Source organism: Danaus plexippus, chromosome 15 (genome assembly GCF_018135715.1).
Source record: "Danaus plexippus chromosome 15, MEX_DaPlex, whole genome shotgun sequence".
Classification (NCBI taxonomy): Eukaryota; Metazoa; Arthropoda; class Insecta; order Lepidoptera; family Nymphalidae; genus Danaus; species Danaus plexippus.
This window is the reverse complement of record NC_083547.1, coordinates 8,113,474-8,126,296: the sequence shown is the minus strand read 5'-3', so window position 1 is coordinate 8,126,296 and position 12,823 is coordinate 8,113,474. Positions and strand designations below refer to the sequence as shown.

The 12,823-nt window shown below is 32.5% G+C and overlaps 1 pseudogene; it reads right to left on the bottom strand.

The window, feature by feature from the left end:
• Positions 1-2,481: 2,481 nt before the first annotated feature.
• LOC116766347 (mucin-2-like) overlaps positions 2,482-12,823 on the bottom strand; it is a 48,181-nt pseudogene continuing 37,839 nt past the window's right edge.

The window sequence follows — 12,823 nt, the reverse complement described above, 5'->3', positions numbered from 1 at the left end:
TTACGTTATACATGTTCGTTCGATTGAATTCAACAAAAACACCTATCTACTGGACATATCAGTTACGATTACTACCTATAAGCATAGATGTATACACGCCTTAATATTATAATTAAATTATTACGTCTTTACACAGTTTTTTCTTCACATTATTTATATTATGGATATATTTTTAGATTTCGTAGTAACTAAATATGTTATAAATAGTAAGTGAGACAGACAAAAACATAACAACTTACCTTAAATTTATAGGCCTTTAAAATTTTAATATTTTTGTTAAAAGACACATGTCATTTACAATATTATTACCATTATAATGGCACGGCAAAGGTTATAAATTTTCTAAAAAAGCTTTTTATATAAAAAATCTAATGCTAGCTTTTATGTGACAATTAAAATAGAATTTGCATTTTTAATAGGATTGCTGAATATTTAAAAAGAGCAGTAAACAAAGTTTATTTGAAACTTAGTTATCGCATACATTATGGATCAACTGACAAATACTTAAATGAAATTGTTTTTATCACAATCGTTATATGAAAGAATCCACTTCAAGTTTTTCATGATTATCATTAAGCTCTCTTCAATATCATTTTATTATAAAAATTACCATAGTTTTTTAATAACAACAAAACGAATACAGAATATCGGATATTAACCGGCCGTCAGATTAAGTCTAAATACCGATCGAACAATACATTTATTGCCAGAACAAATACAGTATCATAAATAATTCATACATACTAGTAATTTGGACTTCACTAGAAAAAAGTGTTTGTCCCGTGCTCGCAAAGACGTTGTATCAAGGTCGATCAGAAAAAAAAAACAAACGGCGAGTAATAGAATGATTTAAAATTAAATAGTGTAATTTATTTCTCACGTTTACTACTTGAAAGGACTATAACTTATTTCAATTTATTGGACATTATGAACCTCAAAATCTATTACACCTGGTTCAGTTTCCAAGAAAACATAGTATAGGTTTTATTGTTAAAAAAAATATATTCAATAAGAAACATTAAATGCTATTGAACTCGTTCATGCATTAACTCTTTATAAAACTTCCAATATGGAACATACATTTTTTATGGCAAAATTATATTTGTGTTTAATTTATTTATAAATCTATAGGTTGATTAATATTTAAAACTCGAAAGATCGATATAAAAATGTTTGTAATAATTTTTAAAACGGATCTAATTAGGGATGATTAGTTACTTTTATATTTTTAAATTATTAACCTAACACCATACAATGCTAAGCTTCGATTAATATAAAAAAAATATTTAGGTACTTATAACAACTACGAGACGTTTCATAGAAATATTTATTTTACACCTGTACAAAATTTCTTAGCAAATGAACAAATGACGAACAAAGGTCTTGGTATTGGACAGTGAATATAATTTCTGTACAACTATGATATTAGAATTTATGCTATTGTTTAATATGAAAAAAGGTTATTAATGAAGTTACTCCACATGGCAGCCTCTGTTTAATGTTAAAAAAGGTTTAAATGTTCGGCTCATCAGATATCAGAGTAATCTGAATTCACTGTTACAAAACATTTCAAAGTTACCTATTAAATTGTTGAAGCAACAAATTGTTTTTCAATGGTTCAATAATGTATACAAATGTAAGCGTAATATAATAATCATGAGAGATATCTTTTTATAAAATCTCATAATCGACTGATTTAAAATGTCATGTTTCACGAAGGAGAAATAAAAAATTGCACACAGATCATAAGAAATGAAATCATATTAGCCGCGAGGATAATTATATTTAAAAAAACATCTTAATTTCAATAAATAAGATGGACTCTATTGAACACCTCGGACAGGCACGTAAAAAAAAATTGTGCGTGGTGTCCCTCCGCGTGGAAGAATTGAAACTTCGTAATATTCGAATGAAAACAGGAAGGGGTAGAAATTCATTTTTAAGGAAATTTTTAATGTTTTTTTATGACAAACTTTATTACTTACAAGCGAGCACCACGCATTCCCTCTCGCTTTGTCTCTTTTTACCCCCTTCCCCCACCAGGAGCGTAAAATGTTTAACTCGATCTTGTTGGAAGTCGCATAAGAAGTTTCACTTCAAATATAAATTTCCACGTCCGTAACTACTCCCAGGACCTCGAGACACAGTGAGCGCATTCTGCAGGCATCCAGCGTGGTACGCTACGAAATTAAGAAATTGTTGGAAGTAGACGACAAATAACGAGACCAACTATCAGACATTTTCATTTCGTCTGCCCGTGACCACGGCTACTGCAAAGTAATCAAAACGTCGGGAGTATGAAGATTAAAATAATAAAAACGCGCAGTACCTACATTTGAAAATATTAGTTTTATTTATAGTAATTCGGTTTTAAACTAAATATTGGTAAAAAATATCAAAAAATACTGTAAACCATATTTCCTGTTATAAATCTACCTCTAGATTGTTAATCTGTTTTACGGTAATGAATAACAAGACGATTTTTATGATAAATTATTTATTTTTATTTTTATATTACATGAATTTATATACAATATATTATAGTATGACAATATAATTAAAACTAAGCGGCAGTTACTCGTGGATATAAAAAGTTATTTAACCCAATCCTTATCAATCTAGAAGTTCATGCTGGCAGTGTAAAGCTATCTTTAAACAGATCTTTTAATCGAATTGCGAAAATGTTGAAATTTGGTTGTAATAAAGATATACGCTGAATATATATCAGAATTATGTTTTTCTAAATTGTTATTAATGTATTTCATTATAACATTTTCTTCGACCACAGCCGTTAAAGATTTTTGTAGCCTAAACAATTTTTATTTTATATGCATATAATTATATCATTAAAGCACTTATATACAGAGAAACCTTTCAATGTGACGAAAAACATACATATTTTCTTAAATATTAGTTCAGTGTACCGACAAAATATTAAAATGTGATATTCATTACATACAAAACTAATCTTTGCTTGTTTATTATTTAATATAAAAAAATAATTATCAAATAAATAAAATTCAAGAAACCGAAGCTATTTACCAAGCACGTGCGTAAATGGCACATGTATTAGACTTAAAACTAGTTAGAAACTAAATTATTTATTTTTAATGTCATAAGCTTAGTAAAAATATGTGTTTTAAGAAATAATAGAGGTATCTTAAAGAGATATTCCCATTAAATACTAATTCGTTCGATTCATTCGAAAATACTACATTAAGAAAGGAAACGAGGACATATAAGGCGAGTCACAAATAATGAAAAATTAATCTATTGAAAGTTATTCGGAAAGATGAGAATGAATCCACTGAATTTCGTTTATACGTTTCAACCAGAGAAAAGTTTAGGAAGTATTTATCGAATTGCAAAGAATTGCCTTTCAAACTTTGCTTATTTGCTTTTTAATTTTAAAATTGTAAAAACAAATATTAAATATTAAATTATTGTTAAGAAGTCTGAGAAGAATATTTGAAAAATCTCTGATTCTCTTGTCATTTTTTACGCCACGCAGTGATTTAAAAGTCACTTAATTAGTCCATATCTCTGACTGAACTCTTACATATTTTAGTCTAATTAATTTAATAATATCTACAGCTCGTGAGGCTCCTAGACTATTTACATGAGCTCTGTCAACACATAGTGCGTACAATGACACTTTCGGAAAAGTTTGAAGTTCTGTCAGTCTCAATTAACCCGAACCGTTGGTGTAGTTATCAGTGGCAGCGCGCTGACCATATCTGAACACACTCTGCACAGTTTGCGCAGCTCCCTGGAAATACACAGAAGATATAAATGTACTTGGTATATATATTGCACAAAATAAAGTCGCAGGATAAACAGGAGTGGACTCTTCATATATAAAATACAAATAACATTGAAGATTTCTGCGGGTAATTTAGAAAAGATTAATTAAATATTGATTGTTAATGGTTACTGATATTATTTTGGGTTACTGAATGATATACGTCATATTTATAAGACAATACCTCCTTCACTCCTGAAATAATTTAGAACATCTTTATTAAGTAGGTCAACTCACGTTTGGATTCAAGTAGCCTTAAAAGTAATTAATATATTGATATCTTATATTAAATATTTATATACCTGTATGGCTGCTCCTAAAAACTGAGAGAAAGCTCTCGTCACGTTAATGGCGGCGGACACCAGCTGACCCCGGCCAGGACCCTGCTCCGTCGTCACAACACTTGGAGGCTCCAACGGAATCTGGCGTTAGTATTAAATGTAATAAAATGAAAGTATCGAGAATTCTAAAGATTTCATTGAAGAAAAGTAGTATTAAGATTAGCTAAGACAAGTTAATGATATTGAAAGCGTTAAATAAATAATAGGCTTTGCTATCTAAACTATGTGCATGAAATATGAAACAGTGCGTTATATATAACTATACAATGGTTACAAGATACTATTTAATACTATGGATTTCGATTTGTGGTCCGGAAGGAAAATAATGTTATGTTACTAGCTTATTGCATATTAATAAACCCTCTCAAGTTATAGAAGAAGAGATAGTTATGAATAGTTAGGAAAGGGATGTTATATTATGGATATAAGAATTCAGAAAATTATAACTATTAGGAAAAACAAATCACAGAAAAGCAAAGATCACATTAGAAACTTATTAGTTGGAGCCAATTTTCACGGATACTTGACATTTACTTACCTAACCTTCAGTTAGCACAGACACTCACATTATTTACATACAACTAATATACTAATTGTTACTCTACTTCAACGTTAATATTTACAATGAAATAATATATTTTCGTCACTGGTGCTATATACACATATGTACATATGTATCCCGTTTCTTTTTTTTTTCAATCCGATGATCGAGATGGATTACATCTATAAATAATTTTATCGCCAATAATTTAGACACACCTAGTGCTTTTTAATTGTTTAAATACACATACATACCCGCTATCTTTGTTAAAACATCTTGAATTATACACAAGTGCTTTCGTACAAAATAAATTTAAATACTGTGCGGAAATCAGTTTATTATGACAACAAAATAATAGCCATATTATTGTGAGTTAGTCACAATAAGACACGAATGAAATGTTCCAAACTTTATTAAAAACTACATATGTATGTATCTCAATGATATAACAATGCTTCTAAAATTATTTTTTATATAAAAGTGATTTAGAAAAACATCGTTTGGATAAAAAGCATTTTGCATGAGATATGGAAAAAGGCAGCGAAGCAAATTTCAAATAAATAAGCCTAATACAAAACTTTCGTAAAAAAACAAAATATTCGCTTCACGTCCGACTTCTGCTGTATCGCATGAAGTTGTTACCATACGATATATACTATCGTAGTGTATATTTTTGTCGGAGACTCGCGATCGAATGGTTTACACAGAGCCTATATTATACATATTTACAAATAATTAATTAATTACAATTATTAAAACTAAAAACTGTACAGTATTAAATATAAAAGCTTTTGATTATATCAGAAATAGTTTTTCTATTTACTGATCTAATCAAAGGCTAGGATCCGTCACCTCAACCCCAATCACATAACTTAAGCAACAGTGATGCGAAACCCACTCTGTTTGACGTCGGCTTTTCATCAGCGTTTCCTACAAATGGGCCAGAGCCGAACCAGTTCACTCTCGAACTTGTATCCCCGGATGAAGCTGGTCTCTCGGATGGTGCTGGTCTTCTATTGGGCCTCGTAGCACCTTCAGGCCCTGGGCCAGTTTCCCTCCACTGTTGCCATAACCACGCCAAACCATCTAAGATCGGTCGCCTCGGTGAAGGGGGCGGAGGTGGTGTCGTCGTTCGCCTCGCTTTCGGTGTTACTACCACTTGGTTCAGTAAAGCCTACGAGGTTAAAGGTTAATACAAATAAGCTCAATTTAAGGAATGTGAAATTATTAAATGTAAATTTAGATATAAATTATAATAGGTAAAGAATGAACGAATAAAGGATCAAGATTAGAAGATCAACAACTTGACTTAAAAATCAGCAGATGTTAAATTGAATTATTAGTGAATGAATGTTTAATCAATGTGCACTAAGGATAAAATGAAGAATGATAGAACTAACAGCCAATCGAAGTTGCTCATCCAAAGAACTTGCCGTAGTTGGCCCAAAACCTTGCTCCTTCAGAAGTGCTGCCAGTAAAGCGTCGTTGCTATTTCCATATTCGGTACTTAATGAAACTGATGATTTTGTCGCTTCAGATAACATTCCCGCCGGTTGAGCTTGTTGTAGTAATTTTTTCAAAGCTTCGTCACTTGATTGTCCTTAAAAAATCCAATACTATGATAATTAATACGTTAATGTTGTTTCGTATTTCCAATTGCAGATTGAAATTTTTATAGTCCATTTTGTTGATAGATTGATAAAAATTTTACTTGAGAATATGAATAATCAATACTTTAATGTAATTAGTAGTTACGAGTCTAAAATGAACTATATTCAATTACGACTCTAAAATGAACTATATCCTATAATCGAGGTCCATAGGAATATAACGAAAATATAAAACTGGATTGGTTTAGCTTATAATATTCCTGAGGTTATATTTACTGCGCTCTAGGAACTTAATCATGTTATTGAATAAATAACTCTTGTCCTCTTAATATACATGAGTCTCTTGAATGTGAAAATACAGCATAAATTGAAATAGATATTTTTCTTTTAAAATTAGTGATAACTATTTATTTCGTGATCTAAATGCATTTCTTTTAATTTTCAAATTTTTTCATTCAAATTTCATTTATATAAAAAGGCTTTCATTATAACATACCAGTCAAAGCTATTTTACTTCGTTGCGTGGTCGTTTCCTGAGCATCTTGTAACTTTATTAATGTTTGTAGAAGTTTAGCATCATCTTGTTCATTCTTGAGTTCATCTTTTACTGCAATTTTTGCTCCATAAGGCTTTACCGTAGTAGGATTTTCTGATTTAGTTGAGTCTGTGGCACCTAACGGTCTCTGCTGAAAAATAAGGAAAAACGTGAATGATAAATATAAAAAATGCCATTAATGAAGTGAACTTATATTAACACTTACGCTGGTAGGTGGTAGCGTTGGTAAATTTAGTTTAGATGGATCTTGTCCAGTCGCTTTTAACAAAGCCTGTAAAAGCTTAGTATCTTGTTCAAATTGTTTAATGTCGTCTTCTATAGACGGAGTATTTGGAAGTGTCCTTGCAGTTGTTCTACGCATTGTTGTAGTGGCTCTGGTGGTCGTTGTCGGTTTCATTGTTGTTGTTATTTTTCCCGTTTGTATTTCATTCAGACTCTTCTCCACAGCCAAAGCAATAACTCGATTAGCTAATGCTGTTTCTGGATCAACATCTCCCGTTTTGGTACTAAGTACGGATTTCTGAAATTTTAAATATCATACTGTAAAGTTAAAAATTATATGACAAAATTGATTTATTAAATATAAAAATAACACGTATTGTGTGCTTTCAGGCATAAAATATGATTATAAAAAGTAATCACCAGATTTTGCAAAAAAGCTAAATCTTCTGCGTCCGAAAAAGTTGATGTGCTAGGAATTTCAGTCGTAAGCATGAATTGCGAAGATTTTGCTGATCTCGATGTTGTAGAAATATCGCCTATAGCACGTGTGGTTGTCGTTGAACGTTCATTAAACGGTCGGAATGTTGTTGATATTCCAAACTCTTCACCACTCTGCTGTTGAGGCTGTAATGTTGAAACAGTAACAGTTCCAGGCATGAGAGTAGTAATTATCGGTAGTGGTTTCGTCGTGTAAACCGGTCGAGCATTGTTAGTGGTAGGATTTGATTCTATTGACGTAGTAAAAGGATTTGAAGCTACTCTCACATTAGATGTCACTCCGGATATAATTGGTAATTTCACATTATTATTTCTTGTAGCTTGTAATAGCGCTTGTAACAGCTGTGTATCTTCTTGAAGTTTTCTTATATCTTCATTAAGTGAATTTTTGGTTGTAGGTTGTATAGTATTTGTTGTAGATATGATAGTTGTTGTTGTAGGTCTGGCAGTCGTTGGTTGTGTGGTAGTAGTAGATAGCGTAGTAGTAGTAGGATGCATAGTAGTGGTTGGTTGCCTAGTTGTTGTCGATTGCGTAGTTGTAATCGTTTGAGTAGTTGTAGTTATTCTATCTGTAGTGGGCACTAATGTACTAGTTGTTCCTCCTACAATTTGCCTTATATTGTCCAAACTAGGCAGGTTCAGCTCTGCTGGGTTCCGTCCTGTAGCCTGTAAAAGTGCTTTGAGTAATTTTGTATCTTCCTCAAACTGGCGAATGTCATCTTCAATGGATCGTATTGTTGTAGTTTCTATTTTCTTCGCCCTAACATTATTAGCTTGTGAAAACGATTGTATCTGTTGGTTGGAGATTCCAAAACTGTTTAAATTTTTGGGGCTTCTTCCGATTTCCCGCAGTAAAGATTGAAGAAGTTCCGCTTCGTTCTGATTAGACGAGGCTGTTTCTAAATTACTTGTAGTTAATGTAGAGATTTTAGTATTCGATATTTGTGTGACAGTCGAAAACTGTTGTTGACGTTGGAGCAACATCTGATAGAGTCATAGGTTCCACTGTAATTGTGGTTGGGTTTCCGTTAGAAAATGCAGAAGGTACTGTTGTAGCCACATCCACTGTAATTAGTGTTTGCCCTGGTGTTGAAAAAGTCGTTTGAGGTACAGTACTTGTAGGTACTGTTTCTGTAGTTTCAGGTTTTATTGTTGTTCTTTCACTACTTATTTCAGAAAAGGTTGACGGTAGTATTGTTGTGGAAATATCATTTGCCGTATTAATTTGTACTTGTGTTTGGGTGCTAGATTCAGTCACAGAACTAGTTGTACTGATTTGTATGTCCGAATTCAAAGAATTAGGCATTTTACTTGTGGCAAGTTTAAGTACATTCGATTCTTCGTCAGAAAACGGTTACTTGGTCTATGGGAATAAATTTAAACACTGTGTTTCCACTTCATCACTGGTTTTTCTGTTCGTATTTGTTTTGTCTGTAATAAACGAATAAAAAGTTTAAGCCCTTATTTCTCTTTTTTTTTTTTGAACCCTCACCACTTACCTGATACTTGAGATAATAAAAAAATATTTTTGCCAAAAATACATATTTATTATTTCCCTTATTATTTAACTAAAAATTTTAATATTAGGTTAGTATACAGTTATAAAGCTGTAAGTATTAGGTGAGTTTGAGGTGTAATTATGATTTAATTATTATACCTCCGGATCGATATCCAGTGTTAATATTCTTGGTTCACTAGTTGAACTTGTCATGGAGGATAAAACCATCTCCTCTTTAATTGCCGAAGAAATGCTATTAAGCAAAATTCATCAATAGAAGGTAGCATTGTAGTAGTGCGCAAACTCAAAACATGCGAGGCAGTGCTTTTTCAGCTGGCGGCATATTTGTGGTACTTATACCCAAAGAACTGCTATCTTTTATGTTTAGTGCCGATGAAGACATCTGCAATGATGAAATTGAAGGTTAAGCCTTGCAAGGATTTGTTGATATTTTGTTAAGGTGCAAAAGGCACGACTCATTCACCACTATACCACCACCACTTCTCCCAATTGTACTTTAAACTAGTGACTAATGGCATATAAAAGGAAGCACAAGCACAGCTTTAAGACTAACAACAAAAATCAATACCGTTATTGTAGGTTATTTACAGTGTCGTGGTTAATCGGTTTTCTGATCCGTTATTTGAGGTTTCTGTGGATGTCATAGTATTAGTGGATACTCGGAAAGGATTAGACTGCGGTCTGACAATGGCCGGAATGTTATGGATGGGGCTATATGGATTTCTTAGACTCCATGGGCTGATTGGTAGTATGTCAATTTTTGGCATGATACGTGGTACTCTAGTTCCATTAGGAAATTTTCGTATTATTGTGTTATTTGGTAGTACGCCGTAAATGATGTATGGACTTGCTTCTGTTAATGACTCCAGAACATTGTCGTTAGGATCTTTACGTACCACAGTATTGTTGGGTAATATCCAAAAATAACATAATCTTTTTTAGGAATTACTGGCGTTGTAGCAACATTGAGTTCGTTCTTTACATTGCTAATAATCCTTTCATCCTTATTTTGAGGTACCCTATTTGTTTCAGTACTTGCTGCAATTGTGGAATCTAATAATATTTGGGTCATCATGTTTGAATCTGTAGTTTGGATTGGTACGAGTGTAGTTTCCTCTAGCCAGATGATGTTGTCATTTCTACAATGTCTGCATTTATAGTCACTGTTTCATTGTCTTTTAACGTTGTGAAATCTTTGTTGCTAGAGGCAACAGTGCTATAAACACTTTCATCAGTTGAAGTTGTGGGATTAAATTTTTCTGTCGTATCCATATTTATGAAGGGAGAATTAGACATTGTTGTTGTATCTGTCAAATCAGCCACACTTGTCCGTTACAGATGACTCTGTCGTTATTAATTTGTACCTTGAACGGATATAGGACTGGGATTGTAGGGGTTGTTGTTTCAGGAAGAATTGTCACAGTTGTCGAAGTCATACCTTGTTCATCGCTTATGTCAAAGTTTCTAATTGTAGTGGTCATTGTATTTACGATTTCATTCAAACGATTCGAAAAACTAAATTTCGTTGAGTCGTTAATTAGCTCAGTTAAAGGAGCATTTGCTATCTCTTCATTGTGATTTCGGATTAAGTCCTCAATCATTTTAAAACTCTGGCTTTTTTAGATATATCCATAGTTGCAATCGGGACAATTGGCTTGGATCTTCTATATATCAATACCTTCAAGTTCACTAATTTGTAATGACGAAGTTGGTTTGGAAGTCGGTTTTAAAATGGGCTCTGGTATATTGACGTCATATTCTTAACACTTGCAAGGCCAAAGTCATCAACTGTCTTAAAGTCATTTAATTCGAAATTGGTAAGAAAAGGAACTGGGTGTTATGTTAGTAAAATCTTTTTCATGAATTCAACGCTATTGTCGTTATTTACAAGAACGTCTACGCTTGGAGCCTCCGTAAAAGGTTCCGAACTGAAGTGAAACCTTCAGTGGTAGTTATAAATTCGCTATTAGTTAAAGTAGTCTGATCTCCAAGCGTCGACGCAGTGCTTCAATTTCTTCAAGTGAAAAAGTATTATTACAGGAAGGTCTCTACTGTGCTATTTACAATAGTATTATCTACATTTTGGAATAAATTACTACTACTTATATTTAAAACCTCGTCCCCACCTACAACTATATTTTCAGTATCTTAATGTCCTCTAAACTATAGGGAGTGGTATTTGGAGAGGTATCAATGTCAATGTTCGAAGATATTGATTTTTCATACAGCTTTGGAATAAGGGATTTTAATAACTTTGCCATCTCTACAGACAATCTACCTTTACTGCCATCATCCATATCTTGTATTATTTTTTTGATATTATTTGATAGCATGCTTGTTAATTCAGAGGAAACTATTTTATTATTAAATAACATTGATTATGTACCATTTTTGGATTGTCAGTCGTTGCTTTAGGTAAAGTAGATTCTGAGGTCATTTTGTCTCTTGGTGATTCAGTTTCTGCATATAAAATCTTTATAGCAAAAGGTTTTCGTGCGGATAAAGGTGTGGTAGGGGGAGGAATAGGAGAGGTTGAAGGAAATATTGATGAAGTAGTCACAATAATGTTTTTTTATCTTCACCATTAAGTGACGGTGTAAAAGATCCCACAGGGGCATACTGTTAGACACAATCGGTGTAGTCAGTTCAGTGATTTGTACAGTTTGAACAGTGTTTATGTTATCCTTGGTCATGATTGGTCTGGACTACTCAAGTCTCTGACACTATTTACATTATTATGTTACTCACGGCGTCAAATGTTTGCTTAACATCTGAATTAGTGTTTGGTTATTCGTAACTTCTGTTGTTGAGGAAATACGAGGTCTAGGTGTGGATGTAAGTATTTCAGCTAAAGCATCGAAAATCGATACTGTAACTGAAGGTGAATGGTGTGACGCCTCTACATTCATGACTTGTAATGGTTTCGCCAGGCTCTCGGAAAGTTTTAGATCAGCCGAGGTTAATGGACTTCGTGTTTTTGTAAAAGAGATTTCATTCAAATCTAGCCCTAAAAGTATATCTTCGCCCTCTACCTGAAATAAGAATTTATCTCACCCATAAATATAGAAGAACAAAGTGATAAAAGAAACATGAGAAATTGATAGAGTGAACAGTAAAAGGGTGCAAAGACCAAAGCCTCTTTATTACTTTTGGAATTAAATAAATATGATAGCAAGAAACCTATTTTAGAATAACAAATATATCACATAAATTATAGTAAAACAATTTTTGACATAAACATAATTTAATCTAATTAATATGAATACAACACTATGATTGAACCTAAATGATGAGTGAGAATGAACAGTTTTTTTTATTTTAGTTAAAGTTTTAGGCCCGGGCGTACTTTGATTACGTTTCCTTCTGAGTTATACTCACGCAAACATTTACGTAAGCACAGAAAGGATGTCAACCTTCCTAGTAGGAGGAGGGATAGGAGCGTGGTTTAAAACACGTCCGCAGATTAAGAGAATTAAAAAAAATTATGTACTCCGTTTTCCAACATCCTATTAGTGTAGAAACTTGGAGATTTAGAACTATTAATGGGGCATAATGTATTTTTTAGCTTAAGTTTCAAGTAAATGAAGTAAAGATATAGGTAATTTCAACTATTGTACATACAAAAATTGTTTTGTTTACTTGCCCTTATTCCTACAATATACACATTAAGGACTTGTAAATCATATTAACAGGCAATGTTCACACTTGATTCTTTCTTCTACTTATGATATAAT